Source organism: Myotis yumanensis, unplaced genomic scaffold (assembly GCF_028538775.1).
Source record: "Myotis yumanensis isolate MYYU_CA2020_CCGP unplaced genomic scaffold, mMyoYum1.0.hap1 SCAF_3, whole genome shotgun sequence".
Taxonomy (NCBI): Eukaryota; Metazoa; Chordata; class Mammalia; order Chiroptera; family Vespertilionidae; genus Myotis; species Myotis yumanensis.
Window position 1 is genome coordinate 9,835,926 of NW_027223754.1, and position 20,853 is coordinate 9,856,778.

A 20,853-nucleotide genomic window follows, 5' to 3' on the forward strand; every position below is an offset into this window, starting at 1 on the left:
CACAATCTGTGTCTGGATGACTGAGATACCTGGCATTCTCTAATGCTGCTCAAGTGGAAGAAGGTATGAGGGCCACGTAAGCACTGTTATCAGGGTTTCGAATAGGGCCATTTGGATGCAAATTAGCCGGCAAATGAACTCCAATAGAAGTGCTTATTTAAATATATATTCTTTTAAATATATATTCATATATATACTCATATATATATATATTCTGATTTTGAGATGTCATGTTTAAGTAAAAATGTATATAATTTGCCTTTAGACTGTGTGTGTGTGTGTGTGTGTGTGTGTGTTTAGCAATGGAAATATATTCTGGTTTTCTTTTAGGTCCAAATACTTCCTGTTGAATAGTTATTTTTGAACAGTGGTTTTTTAGTGTACATTTTAAAAATAGTGAGTGATTCTGTTAAGAAGGCTAACTTTTTGGTAGACTTTAGTCCATCAATTCAAGTAAACCCACTTCTGAGAATCTTCAGTGAAAGGGCGAGGGCTATGCCCTCCCCTCCATCTTGCCTGTATCCTCCATGTTGGGGCCACGTGTAGCCTTCTTCCCGGAAGCCCAGGCCCCTGCTGGCCACTCCCGGGATTTTAAACTAGCCAATGACAATCAAGGGAAGTGCGCGCCGTAGATATGACCACATCCTGTGTAACAAAACCCGGCTTGCGCCTGGCCAATCGGCAGGGCCCACAATCCCCTCGCTCCACCCCCCTATTTAAGCGGTTTTCTCCCACGGGAGGGGACTCTGTTCTGGTCGGTGGGCCGGCCGGGAGCAGAGTTGGGTTGGCGCCCCCAATAAAAGGACCTTCTGCTTTTGCATCGAACTGGCTCCCAGTGTGGTACTTTGGGGATCTTGGAATCTGGGCATAACATTCAGGATGCACTAAGTTCTTTCCTTGTTAAGTTTAATGTTCTGTAATGGATGATGAATTAGTTTTTGAAATCCACTCTTCAGGCAACTTCTATTTGGTGTTGCATTTTATTTTAAAACTTTCTTCTGTGAAACGTAGGCAGTTTCATAACTAGCTAAGTAGGAAGGTTTCAAAGACAAGCAAGCATCTTATTATTCACATCACAGTGTTTATACCATCGAGTATCCCTGATTTGTGCTGTCCCCCACAGGCTGCGTACACAGGACACAGTGACTCCAATCCTGATGCTTCTTGAGAAGGGACAGGGCAGACCCCAAATGCTTGCATCAAGCAATTTTTCATCACTAATTGTGGCACTGGGATTGCCATCGTGGCATGATGCGTGAACTCATTTTTGGGCAAAATTACAAAACTAATTGTAGAAAGGTTCTTTGAAACCCCCACTTTAAAACGTGGTGGGTGCTTTTATGCATTTGATGAAATTACCTGCCACTTAACTTTATTTCAGGCTCAGATCTGACCCTTGCCTGGGTAAGTCTGCGTTGTACTTTCCTGTGCAAAGACTTCGTTCAGTGCATCCACCCAGAAACCATGTGAAGAAACTTACTGAAAGGACTGTGTTGCTGAAGTGGACACGTGATACATTGGGAAGAGGTGGGGTTTGCAGGCAGACAGACCTACCTGTGATGAGGGACAATTTACTAACAGCTTGGGACCTTTGTTTTCTTATGTAAAATTGTACATGACATTTACCCAGTAGGTTATTACAATTACGTGTGTAAATATTTAACAACGTCTGAGACATAGCAAGCCCTTAAATATGTTTCAACTTTTTTCGCTTTTTAATATATTTGTTATCTATTAACGGTTGTAAAATGTATGCAAGCTATATTTATGTAATAACCTGGAAGCCTGTTTATTAGTATATGTTTAAAAGACATAGATTAGAAAACTGTTACGTAGGAAATTTGATCTCCTAGCATAAATACAACTCTTCAAGCTGAACTCTGATAAGCTTTCTCCTGAAGGTTTGGGTCTTTAAACTATCTTTAGCCCGGTTATCAGTGTTTCTGAGAGGGCCATTTGGATGCAAATTAGCCAGAAAATGAACTCCAAAAGAAGCATTCATTTAGAGACCGATATTGTAGTACTCTGATCCAAAGAACTTCCTCATCGAATGGGATCACACAAAGGTCAGTAGTAATAAAACAAAACATAAATCAAAGTAGAATCTTCCTATAACGCAACAGCCATACACTCAAATGAATCAAAATTATTTACAAATATGTCATTAGTGTAGCATCTCTTGGTTCTTTGTGTTTATGCAAATTTTTTACTACCCTGGGCGATATAAAAAAAGATTTCATTGTTTAGTAAATATCTGTCACTTACCTAAATTAAGGACATTGAAGAGCAAGCAAGCTCACATTACTTATCTTAAGATGTTAATTACTGAGTCCTTTCTTTTTTCTGTGCTGGTGGTTGTCAAACTTTATCAGGCATCAGAACCACTAAGAGCTTGTTGAAACACTGATTGCTGGGCTCCACCCACAGTTTCTGATTCAATAGGTCAGATTGTAGCTTGGGAATTTGCATTTCTAACAAGTTCACACCCCTACCCCGTGGTGAGGAGCAGGAAAGGAAATGCCTAAAGCTCAGAGGGAGTAGAGAAACCCTGTTGTTTTTCTCTTTCTTTTCTCTGCTCTCCCAAGCCCCAACCTTGGAATAGAGCTATAGTCAAGCCACTGTCCCACTAAGAGAAAAATAAATGTTTTGTCCTGTAAACCTCTGAGATTTGGGGGTTGTTTGTTATCCCAGCAAAAGCTAACTAATGCATATTATTGCATTGCAATGTTGTTTAAATAGTGACATTTGGAAATGATCTAAATATTCATAAAAAAGAATGAATAAATAAATTGTGGAATATTCAGGTCAGAATAAAATGTAACAGTTAAATTGAGTAAACAATATATAAATATCTATCAATATACAAATCTTAAAAACAATAATAAGGGTAAAAAAAAACCCACTACAGGAGGCTACATGCAGTATTAATACAATTTATATAAATTTTAGAAAATGCCAAATACTATTATATATTACTTATAATATATACTATATGGTGAAATTATTAAAATGTGAATAGAATAATAAATACTGAATTCAGAAAAGTGGTTAGATCTCAAAGGATAGTGAAAAGAATGAGATTGGTGAGCAGTGAAGAACTTAGAGCTTTTTGTGTCAGTAAAGTCTTGTTCCTTAAAGAGATTTGACAAAGCTGGGTGCTGGGTGCGTGGATGTACTATTCTGCATCCCTTATAGGTGGAGTGGGTCAGAGCACAATAAAACAGATCTTTCAAAGCAAAGAGCTTTTGTTAGTAATGTTTTATTGACAACTCATTAGGTCTAACAGCTTCAGGAGTGTGGCTGATGAGAGAGGCTGGGATTTTGAAATGCTTGCAGATCAAAAAACAAAACAATAGAAATAAGGGGTTCAAAATATTTGTAGATTGGCCTTGGATGTGAAACAGGGACACAGATATCAAACAGTGCATGTTCCTTTTTTGAATGCTGATTCATTTGGTTGGAAAGTTTGATTTTGTTTTCGGAGTATCAAACTCCTATTGCTCCTGGGAACGAGGTGGAGGTTCTTGGGGTGCCGCTGAAACAAGCATTTTCAGAAGTCCCCACCGGAGGATGGGTTGTGGAAGATTGTATTGGCCTGGAGTTGCATTTCTCAGGTTCCAAAGTCCCTGTCCCTTAAGCCAGGCCTGGAAAGGGTGCAGCTGGGGTTCCAGCAGAGCCAGACACAGGCCAGGGGCCAGAGCTTCCGTTCCAAGTTGTAGTTCAGCATTCAGCTAAGTAGAGTCCATTAGTCCATGTGTGGATGCCCACATGGCTGTGGGCCACACGGGTGCAGGGGAACACACCCCCTGCCACAGGAGAGCCAGGAACCTGGAACCCGGAGCATGAGAGGGAGAAGAGAGACAGAGGCAGACACACACACACACACACACACACACACACACACACACACACACACACTGCACTTTTTTTGTGCTTTTGGTGGCCACATCTATCCTGGCCACTAATTTGTTCCCAGGTATGACTGGCAGACAGTTAGGCACCTTTCCAGTCACCCAGACCTTACTGGGCCTGCTCTAAACTGCCTTTGTCTAGTCCCTTCCCCCACCAACCTGCAGGAGAATAGACTTGGAGGATGTTGGCAAAGCTGTATAAATGGTATGCCTATATCTGGTCTTCCCTTTCCTCCTTTCCTGTTAAATAGCAACCAGGTTATTACAACGGCATCGTTTTGATTTGAATTCAGGATAAAAGTTAGGATTAAGCCAAATAATCCATAATTTTTTTAAAAAGTGAAGCATGAAAAGAAAATCACTGGTGTGTATGTGATTATTTCAGAACTTCCTCCACTTCCTTTCCTTATGTATATTGCTTTCAAAGCCCTACAGACATGAAGTCCCTCCTAAGTGGTGTTCCTGCCTCGAAAACGGAACCAGAAGGGAAGCATCTTTATGGACCAGTTTTTAGGAAATCGGAGAGAAAGAGGGACATATTAATGGATACTCTAAGGATGTAACCTACCAAATCTACAATAATAAAAGCGTAATATGCTAATTAGACCGGACAGCCTAACGACCTTCTGGACAAAGCTGGGGCTGCTAGGGCCGAGCCCCTTGAACAAATTTTGTGCATCGAGTCTCTAGTTCAGAATAAGGCGATTAGACTAGCCCACTTTTCAACAAGTAAATGGCATAGAAACATTTACTATGAGTGGGCACAGGGAGACAGTAAATATGTAATGAGGCTTAAAAAATGTGTCAACCAAATACGTTTTTAGGATCTTGTTTGGATTTTGATTCAAACAAACTAATTTTTATTACATTTAAAGAAAACTGAACACAATTGGGTGTTTGATGATATTAAAGGCATGTTGCTAATTTTATCAAGTGTAATAATGACATTGTGATGATTTGTTAAAAGTCTTTATTTGAAGTGTTTATGGATGAAATGAAAGTGTGACTGGGATTTGCTTTTTACTAGTAAAATTGACAAGAGAACAAAAAAAGGGAGGGAGGAATAGATGACGAAATATGGATAAAATGTTGCTAGTTTATTAAAGCTAGATGGGAACTCGTGACATGCATTATATTGTTATTTGCACTTTTGTGTATGTTTTTAAATGTCTATAGTAAAGTTAAAATTACTTAAAAGTAAATAAATAAAATTTTAAAAGTTTGAATTTTATCATTTTCTTTAAATAAAATTTATTGAAATAAATAAAATTATTTATTTAAAAAAAGGTTAAAATACATGAACAAGTTCTTTTTAAACAAACACACAAGCTCCCCAGTTGGTTCTGACAAGTCAGTCAGTTTTGGGACTCCTTTAGGTAGAAAGGACCCTGGAATGAAGGTGAGGCAGGTGTGGAGAAGTTGGAACAACCCCCCCTCCTTCTTTGACCCCCCTCCCCTCCCCCCACTATCCCCACTTGTTTTCCCAGGCCCAGGAGCAGCAGTCTCAGACTTGGTCACTGGATTATTCTCAAGGACTCACCGTCTCAGCAATGCAGAAGGACTCAAGATGCTTGAGAACCTGCTTATAGTAGTTTTGTTAACATTCCTTCTCAGGAAGAAGGACAAGATTAATGAGCGTTCATATTTAGCTTCTATTTCCATGAGAAAGCTTGTGGAAAAACATTTTGAGAAGCATCTATAGTAACTAATCCAGAAAATAAATCAAATTAGTCACTGTTGAGGGCTTGCACTACAAACCAACATAAGACACATTTTTTTTGATGAGTGGCAAGCTTGAGGGTAGAACTTTATGGTGTGTGTTATGACACAAACTTTACATTAATTATTTCAAAGTTAGTTTAGCTCAGACTCTAGTGTAATGCTATGGAAATAGCACCAAACTGTATGTCCTACGACCCAGGTTTTGAATTTGGATCTTCTGCTGACAAGCTGTGTGATTTCTTCAAGTTACCCTCTCTGAGGCCTCATTTTGTCATTTCGAAGCAGAAGAAGGCTGAGGTCCTTCCAGCTTAAAAATATTATTTGTCCAGGAATAAGAACATGCTCATTTCTTTGCCTGCACTTTCATTTGCTCTTAATGACAAAGTTATGATGTACATATTATTCATATTTGACAGAATTAAAAAAAAACTAAGAATTAGAGAGAATAAATAATCTGATGAAATAGATTCTCAATAGATGTTGAACAATGAAACTTCAGGTGTGCACCCAATTGTCATTCATGTAGAAATATTCAGTCAGTGATTTTTCATGTGTGTTGGTAGTATTTACTGTTAGTAGTGGAGGCTCAAAGGATGTAGAGATATGATGTCTCTTGAAGCTGTGGAACATTAGAAAACTGATTTCTCTAACCATTATGAAAATTTTGCATTTCAATACATATAGTAAGAGTGTTTCTGTTGAATAGATTTCTTTCCAACTGAATTTGTGTGTGTATATATGTGTGTAAAGGTAAGTTTCCTAAAATTTCAAGGGGATCAAATGAATCTATAGTTTATATTAGGTCTAAAATGTCATGAAATCAATGAAAGATCTCTTAGGTTAAAGAGGTCCAATTCACTCATTTAGCAACTATTTAGTGAGCATTAGCCATGGACCCCTTTGTTCCAAGTGAATTTGAATGTTTTGTGTGGTTCAGGAATTTCCTGGACAGGAATAGTGTCAACACGTAGTGTTTGGGTGCTTTAAGATAGAGTCTGTTACCTGATTTTCAGGGTCATTGCCCTATTAGGTCACACACAGTGCATTTTGGCCTTGTGATCAACATCCTGGCATCCATGAAAAACTTCAAAATGCCAAACCACTTGTAGTGCATAACAGAACATTGTACATAACACAGGTACTCTGTGAGTGAACATTAAATTGACGCTAAAATGAAGGTATGCTCCTTGAGGGAAAAAGTTGCCAAGTTTAAGGCCATTTCAGCAGGTGAGATTTCAGATGACAGTAAAGCATGTTAATATTATAAGGGCAATACGTGTGTGTGTGTGTGTGTGTGTGTGTGTGTGTGTGTGTGTGTGTTTTGCCAAACTAAACCTGTGTTTTTCTAAAGATTTGATTTTTCCTCAATGACAATGAGAGAAAGATTCTTGTTTTTTACCTTATCCCTTTTTGTTTGTTTTTTAACATTGACAGGTGAGCTTCAACTGTTCTTATTAAAAAAATTGTAAGTGACCAACTGAATGAATTAAGTTAATCAAAAGCAATCAAAGATGACCAGAGATGATTATTTTTTAAACATGTCAATATTTTAATTTAATTTAAGAAAGGTTAATTACTATGTCAATTACATTTTTAAGTGAAGGATTCTTAAGTTTTTTGAAAACAGACCCAAAACTTAGTCATAGAGATGGTTATTTCCGAGGCAGCTTTCAAGCAGCAGCTGTAGAAAATGAAAGGAATACGAGGTGGGTCTCCAAGCGTGAGGCAGTCACCAGCCAGCTGGCATCAGGAGCCATGTGGATGAATGACAATGTGAAGGAGGGGAGCCTTTCTAAAGCCCTTTATACTTTTAAAAACACTTTGATTGTTATGTTTGCTTTTTAATATCAATTTTTTAAACTTTATTTTTGCTTTTATTTCATTTTTTCTTATTCAATTACAGTTTACATTAAGTACTCTTCTGTATCAGTTTCAGATGTATAGCATAATGGCCAGACAATCATATACTTTCAGAGTGGTCCCCCTAATATTTTAAGTACCCACCTGGGCCCATGCATAATTATTACAATATTATTGACTATATTCCCCCATGCTGTAATTTACAATCTCTCTGTGACCAATCTGTAACTACCAATTTATATGTCTGAATCCCTTCATGCCAGGTCTTGAATGACACTTTTATGTAAACATTAGCTTAAATTTTATGTGGAAGATGAGCAAACCTTATTTTGGGGAGATAGTATCTGTCTGCTAAAAATAATGTAAATAACAGAAGAAATAGTAGTATACTCTGAAGGCAGCACACTGATTTACATTCCTACCATCACACACAGTGTCTGGAACTGTTACCTGCCTTGTAGGACTTAATAAAGATTTGTTGAATAAACATTATTTGAGCCACCAATGGTAAAATACCGACCTTGTTGGCTAAAAAATCTGCTGTCTGTCACCTATTTAGGTCTGAATTCTCTGGTGAAAAGGAGAGGAACTCCAGGGCTGTTAAATTAAGAGGCATGCTACCCTGTTTTAACTTGTATGACCATGAAAATTATGTCTTTACAAAACTGTTTTTCTAATTTACAGTGCATTTTAATAAGCATGAGTCAGTTTAATAAGCATAAGTCTGTTCTCAGGAGCATTGAACAGAAAGCAACACTGTCGGTGGCTGATTAATATTTTATGTTTATCTTTAGTAACTAACCATGTCAACTTATGAAGATGTGAAAAAAGTGACGCGTCAAAATAAACTTTCTTTGCTATGTAATTTCCTTGAGATATTTCATTTTTAAAAGTGTTTATATTAAAGCCTTTAAAACGTTGTGCAGCTTATCCAAGTACTGGTAGTATTTGTAGCTCATATTTGATACAATTTATATGAGTTTAAGGGTGGGGAATTATTGGCTCAACAACTGTTTAAGAAAAGTTTCTTTCCTATTACCACCTGCTATATTAAAAATATCTTTTTGAGAATTGTTTACATCTTTATACTTCCATATACTTTGGAATAAACTGTTTATGTCCAGGTCATTTTAAAAAAAAAGTCTCAGAGTATTTTCCAGATTTTATCTTACCAACCCCTCACAAAGAGCTTGGTGTATCAAATCTTCATTTTCCTGATGATACATATTATTTAGTGAAAGCTATTATCTTTCTTAAAGGAAGGAATTTCAATCAATATCATCATTGAAAGGATTCAGGTAAACTTATTGATGAGAGAGACCATATTTTATAAATACTTATAAAATATTCCAAATATTTAACAACTGATAAGGCCGGGGCACTGACCAATCAGAATAGCCATGAGCCCTGAAGCTGAACAAAGTCCTTCAGTCCCCTTGGGGGACAGACTTTAACCCTTTAGTTGCTGGATTCTGAGAAGGTGAGAAGGAGGGGATGGACCAAGAGAGAGGCAGAGGAGAGATGAGGGAGCTCCTGTGGGCTCACGATAGTGACTATCTACCAGGGTTTCTCAGTGTTGGCACCAGTGACATTTTGGGACCAATGATCCTTAGTTGTTGGGAGCTGTCCTATGCATTGGAGGAGGCTTGGCTGCATCTCTGGCTTCTCTATCCACTAGGTTCATTATCTCCTCCCCCAGAATTCTGACCACCTAAAATATCTCAGATATTGTCACATGTCTCCTGGGAGCAAAGTCACCCTAGCTGAGAGCTCTCTGGTACAGAAATATTTCAATATTTTAACAACCGTTATATTCCTACCATCACACACGGTGTCTGGAATTGTTACCTGCCTTGTAGGGCTTAAAAATTTGTTGAATAAATGAATGATTCATTCAATCAGTCAACCTTTCAGGAAAGGTTGATTCATAAGTTACCTATTGCACTTTGAATGTGGGTACATCTTGATTTATGCCTAAACAGGTGTTTAGTGAGACCGTTGACCATGTTGACCACAATATTGGACCTATGGTGGCTGCTGAAGCATGAGGCCTAGGGTTCATTGCCGGCAACACTCCTCACTTCATACATTCTCTTTGGATCATTTCCTCCTCTCTCATGGTTTTCACTTCTATGCAGATAAATTCTATATTGGCATCTCTATGTGTCAACATCTTTATGAAATGAAGTTGCATTTCTGTGCCCATGTACCTATGACATGTGAAGGACTGAACTCAATTTTTGCCTCACCTCATGCATCAAGACAAACTCTATGCCTTGCTTTTTGGCCACAAGAGGCATTGGTGTGAGGCTGATCCACATTTCTATATTCCTAAGGAAAATAAAGTTGCTTTGAAAATTTTGGGAAAGCTGGAAAGGAATGGGGTGAAGTGGGGAGAAAGGAAAGAAGGGGACAACAGCAATAACAAAAGCACAAGCTTTGCTAGTTGTATAACCTTCAACCAATGCTCTCCACACCTGTAACTGCTTCTATTGGGGGGCATTTAAAAAGCAGAATAGAAGCCCAGTTATAATAGTTCTGTTTTCTCCCTTGGTAAAGTGTGAACAATGTCCACACCTCCTTCATCACCACTCCACTACTCTAGAAAAACAGACAAACAAAAACAACCATCGAAATAAAAATCAAGATTTGTGAGGCTTTTTTTTCCCCCTGCCTCTTCTAGGACTCAAGCTCAGTTGAGGACATAGGGCTAGCAGATGGGCTAAAGAAGTTATAATATTTGGGTTGGAATCCCCTACTCTGTTAATTATGGCCCTGAAGACTTCTTGTCACAAAAGCAGAACTTCACAACCCCTTGACATTAAGAATGTTGATATCCAGGTCCTAGTGCAGCTGCCTGTACATGAGGCCAACAGATGGGCATAGTGTTAAAAGAAAAAAAAAAAGGCTACGTCGCTAGGGTTTAAATTCTGTGTCTAACCCTGTCACTGTGGCTCTGAGAAGCTCCTTGCATCAAGAGCTGGCTTGCTGCTTCCTCCTTTGAAGAGCCTATTGGTACTCTGGTGCCCTTCCCGGCCCAGCCCAGCTCAGTACTTGGAGCCAGAGAGCAGGGTGTTAAGAAGCCACAGCCAACTCAGCTAAGGTGTCTTGGAAGATATTTCTGTGTCTGGCTTGTTACCAGGACCCTAACCCACACCTGGTGTTATTCTGGAAAAACACTTAGGAATAGGGATAAAGACAGCTGAGTGGACAAACAAAAGATGGTCATGTTTTCATATTGTTTCTAAACCGAGGCATTCCATTTGCAAATCAATACCGACCTACTTATATTCTGTCAACAAACAATATAAGCACTACAGACCCTTTTTATTTACAACAATAAAAAAAAAAAAACACCACACACACACCATATTTTCTCCCAATCCACATGCAAGTTTACTAGCTTGATGAGGGTCAGAAGAGATGGGGTGGTGACTGTATGCATGGATTGTCAACAACCTAAAGGAAACTGACTATAATCACTGGAGGAGCCAAATCCCATCTGCAGTATGTGGTACGTTGGTTGGAAAGAGCATAACCTTTCATCCAGTCAGGCCTAAGCTCAGGTCTTGTTTCCTGGACTTACCAGCCACCGGACTTAAATTAGTCACTTTATCTCCTGACCCCCAATGTACTCATAGGTAAAACCGGAGAAATAACAACCCCTGGCAGGTCTCATTGAATTCAGAGATTTGTGGAAGGTGTTATTGCTCATTAACTGGCACATTCCTTATGTAGATTCAACTCTTCATCACAGGCTCACATGTGTCTTTCAGAGGCCCTACCTGCTGCCTGCAGGCCCCAAGCACCGGGCCTCTTGTTTCCCAGCTTCTCCTCTGTGGGGCGGGGGGTGGGGGGGGGGGTGGGGGGGGCAGAGGTGGCAGTCACCCTCCCGTCATTCTTCTTCAGCTCTGACGCTGCAGGTTGGGGTATGCTCTTCTTCACAAAATGGGTGCTTTAGAGTGTACCCGTTACCTTTCTGTTTTGAAACAAGTGACATACAAGCAACTAAGGTGGCTTTTTAAAAAATATTTTTAAAAATTGATTTTAGAGAAAGAAAGGGAAAGAGAGAGAGAGAGAAAGAGAGACATTGATGTGAGAGAGAAACATGGATCGATTGCCTCCTGTAGTGCTCAACCCAGGTACATGTCCTGACCAGGTATCGAACCTGCCATCCTTCAGTGTACAGGATGACGCTCCAACCAACTGAGCCACACCAGCCAGGGCCAAATAACTAAGGTCTGAACTTCACTGATTTATATGTAGATAAATTTCCTTGCCCAACACACTGATATTAAAATTTTATGGAGATGAAAAAAACTAGTTATGAAGACAGTCTAAAGATATTAGAAACCAAAGATATTTTTTCCTTAATAATTTTTTATTTTTCAATTACAGTTGATATACAATATTATATTAGTTTCAGGTGTACAACCCAGGGATTAGACATTTCTATAACTTACGAAGTAATCACCCGATAAATCTAATACCCATCTGGCACCATACATAGTTATCACAGTATTATTGACTATATTTCCTATGCTGCACTTTTTATCCCTGTGACTATTTTGTACCTACCAACGTGTGCTTTCTTATCCCTTCACCTTTTTCACCCAACCCTCCAATTCTCCAGCCCTCCGGCGTCAGTCGAAATGTTCTCTGTATCTAGGAGTCTGAGAAACCAAAAGATATTATTGGGATTAATACCAAAATATTAATTGAAGATTGCATAGATATAATTGGGACTCTAAAACATATTGACAAAAGGATCTCCTCATGACATACATACTAACGCTGGACTATGTGCCGGGTGGCTCCAACATCTGTGACTGGCTAAATGCAGTTTGCTTTAGTTAATGAAAAAGTGAGTACAGTGAAGGGGAGGAAAAGGCATTTAGGTAAATTTTTTGTTCTTACCAATTGATTCTAGGGAAAAAAAGCTACAGCAAGCCCTCCCTGTCCTTTCCAAACCTGGGTTAACACTTGACTAGGCCAGAGAGAAAATCACTTCCTTGATTTCTGTTAGTCCCACACTCAGGGGAGGCTGTGGGATAGGCCCAGGGGACTTAGTCTGTGAAGAAGGTTTGATTTCTTTTCTCCCCTCAGTTTTACTGAAGTATAACTGACACACGTTACTGTATAAGTTTAAGGTATGCAGCACAATAGCTTGACTTACATATAACGGAATGATTACTACAATCAAGCTTAGTTAGCATCCATCATCTCATATATATAATAAAAAGAAAAAGCCAAAATATGAAAAAACCTGAAAAAAATTTTCTTGTGATAAAAACTCTTAGGATTTACTCTGAACAACTTTGCTTATATACAGGATGAGGCAAAAGTAGGTTTATAGTTATTTGTACGGAAAATGATACAATCTATAATAATAAAAGCGTAACATGCTAATTAGACTAAACTTCCTTCCGGACGAAGCCGGGGCTGTGAGGGAAGCCCGGGTCAGGGGAAGGAAGGCCTACTCTTGCACGAACTTCGTGCATCGGGCCTCTAGTAATTAAATAACAACACAAGAATAAACTCTGTTTCATGTACTCACAACGGTAAACCTACTTTTCGCCCACACAGAAGTGTTAACTCTGGTCCTCCTGTTGCACATGACATCCCTGTACTTACTTGTATCACAGCAGCAGCTTGTACTTCTTGACTACTTATTTCCAATTGAGTTGTATGTTATAAGAAACCCTTGTTTCCAGTGATGCTTTCGAACTGATTACCAGCAAGATCTGTTCTCTGGACACGAGTGCTCTCCCGCTGTGGACTCGAGGAACTGAGCCCTCTCTCACCCATTTTGTTTCTAGAGAACAGATGGTCAAATGAAACTCTCTGTATTACACAACAATCATATTTAATCCTGGTTTTACACCTCCTCACCTTCTCACTCCTATTCAACCAACACTCCTATCCAGGTCTGATGTTTGAACACGTTTGAAGACTGCAAATTTGTCTTTGGGTCCCAAGCCTTTTCTATTATTCCTTATTCACCCTTAACCCTTCTGGGGTGCATTACCCTACTTTCTCCCCCACTGCTCTCCACTACAACACCTTGGTTCCTGGAAACATTCTGAACTCAACATGTATAATTTCATTTGAATTCTAAAGGGGGATCAGAGACACTCAATGATCATGCAGAAGGCCTAATTATGAAACGGAAGGTTCTCCCATCTGCTAATGGAAATGCTAGGCACTGGCAAGCTGTTCTGGAAAGATGTTTTGTACTGGAGTGGTGGGAAGGGGAGGGTGGGAAGTTGGGATCTCCTGGTTAATGAAGTGACTGAACATAGATTTAGTAAATAGTGGAATACATGCTTTGATAGACTGAATTATTTGGGGAGGACACTGGAATCAGATTTAGAATTTACAAATGATTTTCTTGGCAAATTCAGAGTGAATGGTGAAGGAATGGAATGTGATTGGCCCAGCTTTGTCTTATCAAAAATATACCACCACAAATGATGTACATGCCTCCTTCCCTAAGTTGACATGTTTCTTTTCTCTCCATCTTTCCTTCTCTACCACTTTACACTGGTGTTGGCCGCACACTCATCCAGAACTTAAACAACACCGGCTCGGAAATACTTTCTCATGGCTGTCAAAAGAAGAGCTTGTTTTGAATTTGACTCAGTGACCTCTTTATGTGCTACCTTCATGCCATCATATATTGCACATGATAAGAAAAGACTTTTTTGAGGCCTCTACATGAAATCCACCGTAAAGATACCGTGTTCTATTAAAGCGCATTCCCCTTGGTGCACCCGTGCCACAGAGCACCTCATCATTTCCAGCAAGTGCCAAAGATACATAAAGATGTGCTTACCTAATTGTCTTTTCATTGTTTGAGGCAATAACAACAGCCGCAACGATAGTAACCAAATAATAACTGTCATTTGCTGAATGCTTCCCAGGCAGCAGACAGTGTTCCTAAGCACTTTCTTTTTTTTTTTTCTTTTTTAAAATATATTTTATTGATTTTTTACAGAGAGGAAGGGAGAGAGATAGAGAGTTAGAAACATTGATGAGAGAGAAACATCGACCAGCTGCCTCCTGCACATCTCCTACTGGGGATGTGCCCGCAACCAAGGTACATGCCCTTGACCGGAATCGAACCTGGGACCTTTCAGTCCGCAGGCCGACGCTCTATCCACTGAGCCAAACCGGTTTCGGCCCTAAGCACTTTCTATGACAAACTCATTTAATCGCGTGACATTTAATCTGTATGACAATCTTACAGGGAAGGCACTGAGCCTCTCCTCATAGGGATGTACACTGAGGCCGGTGCCAATCTTCAACTTGTCTAAGAAGGTGTCAGAGGATGTGTTGTGTCTTTGGCTTGGCCCAGGAACAGTTCCCTGGCAACCAAGTGCCTAGAGGGATCCCTACCAAAGTGCGACCCAGGGAGCCGAGGCCAAGATGGATTTGCAGGAAAGTTAACTTAATCCCATTCCTGGGCTCTGAACACATCTTTTCTCTTATTAAGAACAGTGGATTAAAGCAACCAAACAGGGTACTTAAATCAGATCCCAACTTCTCAAAAAATGATTCAATACCGAACATGACCTATCGAAGGCCAAATACATCGTAATTAATACAAAATGAATGTCTGCAACACATTTCTGAAGTATGCTTTGTTTTAGCATCCACCATAACACTTCTTTTTTTTTTTAAAGAAGGGAATTGATGGGATGAGGAATGGACGTGTGTTCTAACGATTGCTTTTGCTTAGTTTTTTTGCTTTTAAAAACGAAGTCATTGAATAAAATGTTTAGAAAAAAACAGGAACTACAGATTTTATCCTAAACTGAGCTGACTCCATTTCCTTCCCACTCGTCCATTGTACTGCTGCTGTATAAACTCTGGGTTTTGTTCTGGTCTCTACTTGCAGAACTTTGCTCTGTAGGAGGATTAATACCTGGCTAGTGAGGGTGTAGATAACTGCACACATACTGACTCAGATGAGTGAGCGGGTACAGGTAGAATTCAGCACTGTGTCTTGGGGTGAGCAAGGACTTGTTAAAGACTATATAAGGCTTTGAAGCTGAAGGCTTGGCTTTTTCTCCTCATGGCTAAAGAATGACATTTTTTTAAAAGCCCAAACATACATTGAGTGATAAGATAATTTAGGTTGATCTTTACCACCAGCCTCACCTTCTACCTGTACAAAAGTCCTTTGAAGTCTGCAAAGTCAAAAACCCAAGAAACACTGGCCAATTGTGAATCATTACTTAATTATTCATGAGGTAGATGGCGTATGTCAAAGAAAGGGATTTAAAATGTTTGATGTATTCTGCCTGAGAGACAAATATTATCCTGGAGCATATTTATCGTCAGGTAGAGAATATAAAGCATGCAGCAGTCATATGTTCTAGGCCCTGAAGAGCAAAGGCGGTAGGTTTTGTCTCTTACAGACTGAGCAATGCTTTGAGACAGGCATTTACACATCTCTGTTGAACACAGGGCTACCAAATGGTGCATGAAACCTGGAGATCAGAGTGGATTACTAACATTTACCCTCTCTGATTATTCCCTGATGTTTGGGACATCTGCCAAGGTGCAACTTCTATTTGCAGGTGAGCTTGAAATTCCCGCTGTTTCAGTTTAGGGCATTAGATACGACAGGGCCTACTTTAAATAAATAAATAAATAAATAAATAAATAAATAAATAAATAAATAAATAAAAGGAAAGTGGTACAAAGTACTAAGCCTGATGGCACCACCTTTTTCAGTCAGGGTGAGCCTACACAGGGCCACAGGGGAGGGGCTCTCACTGAAAGAGATGGGGACAGGCCCCGTGGATCTGAAGGGGCAGACTATCTCAACGCAAGCTGCCTCAGTGTCACCTGAGCGAGGTGACACTGCCACCCCAGTAGGCCTAGAGGGCAAAGCACTGAGTCAAAGGGGACTATTCTTGAACCTTTAAGATCTAATGGAATTTGCCTTGCAAGTTTGGATTTACTTGGGATCCATCACCTTTTCTCTTCCTATTTCTTCCTTTTGGAATGGGAATCAATGTATTTGGAGTCACAGGTTCATGACTGGAGAAGAATTTTGCCTTAGAATCAGTCATATTTCAAGTCTCACCCATATGTGTTTCAGATAATATTTAAATGAGCCTTCAGACCCTAGACTTCAGAGTTAATGCTGGAGTGAGTTAAGGCTTTGGGAGATGTTAGGATAGAATGAATATATTTTGCATGTGAGTAGGACATGGATTTGGGGGGTTAGACTTACATGCCTTGGACTGAATTGTGTCTCCCTACCTCCAATTCATGCATTAAAACCCTAACCCCCAATGTGATGGTATTTGGAGATGAGGCCTTTGGAAAGTAGTTAGGTTTAGATTAGGTCATGAGGGTGAGACCCTCCTGATGGAATTAGTGCCATTATAAGTAGAAACTCCAGTGAGGACACAGGGAGAAGGCCCTCATCAGAAACTGAATCTGCCAGCACCTTGATCTTGAACTTCCTAGCCCCAGAACTGTGGGAAACAAATGTCTGTTTTTTAAGCTACCCAGTCTTTGGCATTTTGTAATAGCAGCCCAAGCTGACCAAGACAACAGACTTACTTGCTTTGGGCCTTGAAGAAATGGGATAGTGTTTGTATTTTAATCCTAACAATTATAGTTATAATAGTAATGGCCAACATTAATTGGGTGTTGACTATATTCTAAATGAGGGTATAGTGGTGGGAAAGTCTATGGATCTGGACTTGGTGGTGCTTTCCTACAAGGAGTCTGGGAGACAGGGGAGTAGTATGGACTCTTAGGTCTGTCTATAGGAAGTGAGGTGCCCAGCTGTGATTTCAACTGCTTCACAAATTTTCAATAGCGTAGTTACAGGTTGTAATGTGTTTCTAAAGAAATGAAGTAAATTTAAAATCAACTGCATGTTGACTTAATCACTAATCATGATGAAAACTTCACTTAAGTATGTGATTTCCATTTCAGATATGGCAAGAATGAAGTACTCTCTCTGCATGACTTCTAATTAATAAGCTTCTGAGTACCAGTAACCACACAGTGATGGGCTGAAAAATAAGCATTTTGATCTCTAATCAGAGAAATGAACACCTGTGAGAAGAAGAATGAAAAGAAATTGTAGGATATACATTTTCAGAGATTGTAACTGCTTAGGAGGAATAAAAACTCCTAAGATAAATGCTACAAATTATTGTTTGTCTGGTAGGTTTTAGATTTCAACTTGAATGCGTGGTCTTTTTCAAGCAAACAGTGGGAAAAAGAAAATTTTGAAGAATTTCAGTTCAGGCAGAAAACATGGGTCCCTCATTTTGTTGCAATGTTTTAAAACAAACTGGATATATTCTGCAAATAAAGCAGAAGGAGAAAGGATGATATTAGGAAAAGATAAATCAACCTTGAAATCTGTAATTATTATGAAATATAACTCTCCCTTAAAACTTTGCAGAGAAATATAAGAAGTAATAAACACTTCTAAATTATTTCATCTTTCCTAAGATTCACTGACTTTCCATTTCTGTGTTCATAAACTTTAATTTTATAATCTGTTTATTTTTGTTTACTGAATTATAAAATAATGAATAATATCATTATTGTACAAGTGACTTAGATTATATAATAAGCTATAGTTTGATTATTGTGGCATGCTTCAGCATATTTAAGGAAGGCTTAATGGATAAAATTGTAAGCATTACCATTGTAATTAGCTACTTATTAATAATAGGAGAGGAGCAAAAGGAAGGCCAGACATTATAAGCATGGCTATCTAGGCAGCTTCACCAAGAAGCTGCAATTTCACACTCCCAAGTCCCTTCCCTGCAGGTCCCTGGGGGAAAGAGTCCCTAAAGGGGAGATGGGCGCATGCACAGTGAAGCAGGGGTGATGTAGGGAAGGTGCCTCTTAGTCTAACTTGGGAACAAAGGTAATTGCCTAGGTGGGGGCAGAGCCACTGCAAGCCTGTGAAATCCTGAAGGCTCCATTGGTTATGCTCTGACTTAAAAGCCCCAGACAAAAACATTCTCTCTCTTGCTCATCTTGCTTTGCTCCTGCTTCCTTGCATTCACCCATGTTCCCCCCATAGCCATGTGGCCCCAGAGGCTGCGTGGCCGACCACCATATGGATCCCACAACAATGGACTAGAGTTGGGAGCACACACTAAGATAGCCTGATACTAGATTGGACTGTGCAAATATGGAACAGAAACGCTGGGCAATGGCTTTAATCCTCGCTCTGCTAAGGACACAGCTGGACTTCTTCCATGGCAGGATGGAGGGAGAGGGGACCTGGGAAACCCAAGGATTTAATTCCATGCAAATAAATGCCATTTATTCTTCTATGTGAGTCTCAGGGAATTCCTTTTCTGGTGACATTGTAAGAAGCCCACTTTCACAGGCAAACAGTGGGCACATGGAGATCTCCCCACTGATAACATAAGTAATAGATGTCCTGTTATAACCTAGGATTTCAACCTGTCCTGAGTATGCCCAGCTGCCAGCACGTGTGGATTTCTGAGAAATTCTTAGCAGTGGTTGGTGGTAGTTGCATCTGCAAACTTTGTGAATATGTATATGGCTGGTCTGGCCACAGCTCTGCCTCATATCATGTAAGAAAAGTGGGGCTAGGACCTCCAGGAAGGGGTGCTGCAAAGAGGAGTGGTGGGCCTTGGTGTGTGAGTAGTCTGTGTTCATTCCATATCATTACATGTAAGTCAAGAGGGATAGCCATTTTCTACTCTCTTGTAAGTTTTTTTTTTCTCTTCAAAAGAGAAAATATTTTTGAGCACATATGTAGCTGCTGCAGATTTTATTTTTTTTAAATGTAGAATACTAGACACAGTCATTTTATCATTACAGAACTCCATGGCCTGCTTGTTAATCTTTAAGGCCCTCAGGGGGGCTAGCCCGGTTAATCATGATTGTTTTCTGCAGCATCATGGTCTGGTTAGTTCTTTGTCTTCCTCTAGTTCCATCTTCCTTCTGATGTGCTAGGGCAGTTGTCGGCAAACTCATTAGTCAACAGAGCCAAATATCAACAGTACAATGATTGAAATTTCTTTTGAGAGCCAAATTTTTTAAACTTAAACTATATAGGTAGGTACACTGTTATTAACTTAATTAGGGTACTCCTAAGGCTTAGGAAGAGCCACACTCAAGGGGCCAAAGAGCCTCATGTGGCTCGCGAGCCGCAGTTTGCCGACCACGGTGCTAGGGCATGCTTTCTGCATCTCAGCACCCACCTCAATGACAGGCCTTCACTTACGCCCTCTGCATGCCCTTGCACTCTGCCCTTGCCAGGAGTCCTCCTGGGAAATGACCTCAAATCGCCACATTCAAGTTCACTAAAAGCCCCGTTTCTCTTATATAATCAAAGCACCAGGTCTCTCATTGATCAATTCACAGACTAACCAGGCAATTGAGAAGAGATTCATCTTTGTCTCCAAAGGTTCGCAGTGTTTGGAAATTATTGAACAGGAAGTAGATATTTTCTCTATTTATACTAACAAAAGGCAGAGCGCCTGCCTGGGGGTTGATAAGGATCTGTGAACTAAGGCCACCCATACTATTTCTCTAGCTGCAGAGAAGCTGAAAAGCACACACATCCTGACAAGTAGATGATGGGAAACACTAGCATATTTACCTTCTCAGTGACCGGATCGTGTTAGGGAGCACTTGGGAATCTTACTTGCTCTTAACTGCTCACTTAGATAAGGCCCTAAGGTAGCTGTGCTCAATTTGTTGTCCCCAGACCCCTAAGGATCCCAGACACTTTCAGTGGGTCTGAGTTGCCAAAACTACTTCAGTGATAATAGCAAGATACTTTTGGACATCTGCAGTGATTGGGCTAAAGTAATGGTGGGTAGAAATGTTAGTGCCTTAGCATAAATCAAGGAGTGTTCTTTGCTGCCACACACTCACAGGAGAAAAATGCCAGTTTCCCTTAAAAATAGAAAACTATACTGATCATTAAAGCAATAACGATGATCAATATTGTCAAATCTGGAACTTTAAGTGCATAACTTTTTAATAGAATGTGTAAAATAATCTATACTAATAAAAGGGTAATACGCTAATTAGACTGGGTCGACCGGCCATCTTCTGGATGTCCAACTTCCTTCTGGACAAAGCCATGGTGGTGGGGGCCCAGCAGAGGCAGTTAGGGGTGACCAAGGCAGGGGAGGGCAGTTGGGGGCGAGATCAGGCTGGCAGGAGAGGGCAGTTAGGGGCAATCAGACAGGCAGGCAGAGGGGTTCGGGGTAATCAGGCAGGAAGGCAGAAGTGATTAGGGGCAATCAGGCAGGCAGGCAGGTGAGTGGTTAGGAGCCAGCAGTCCCAGATTGTGAGGGGAATGTCTGACTGCCAGTTTAGG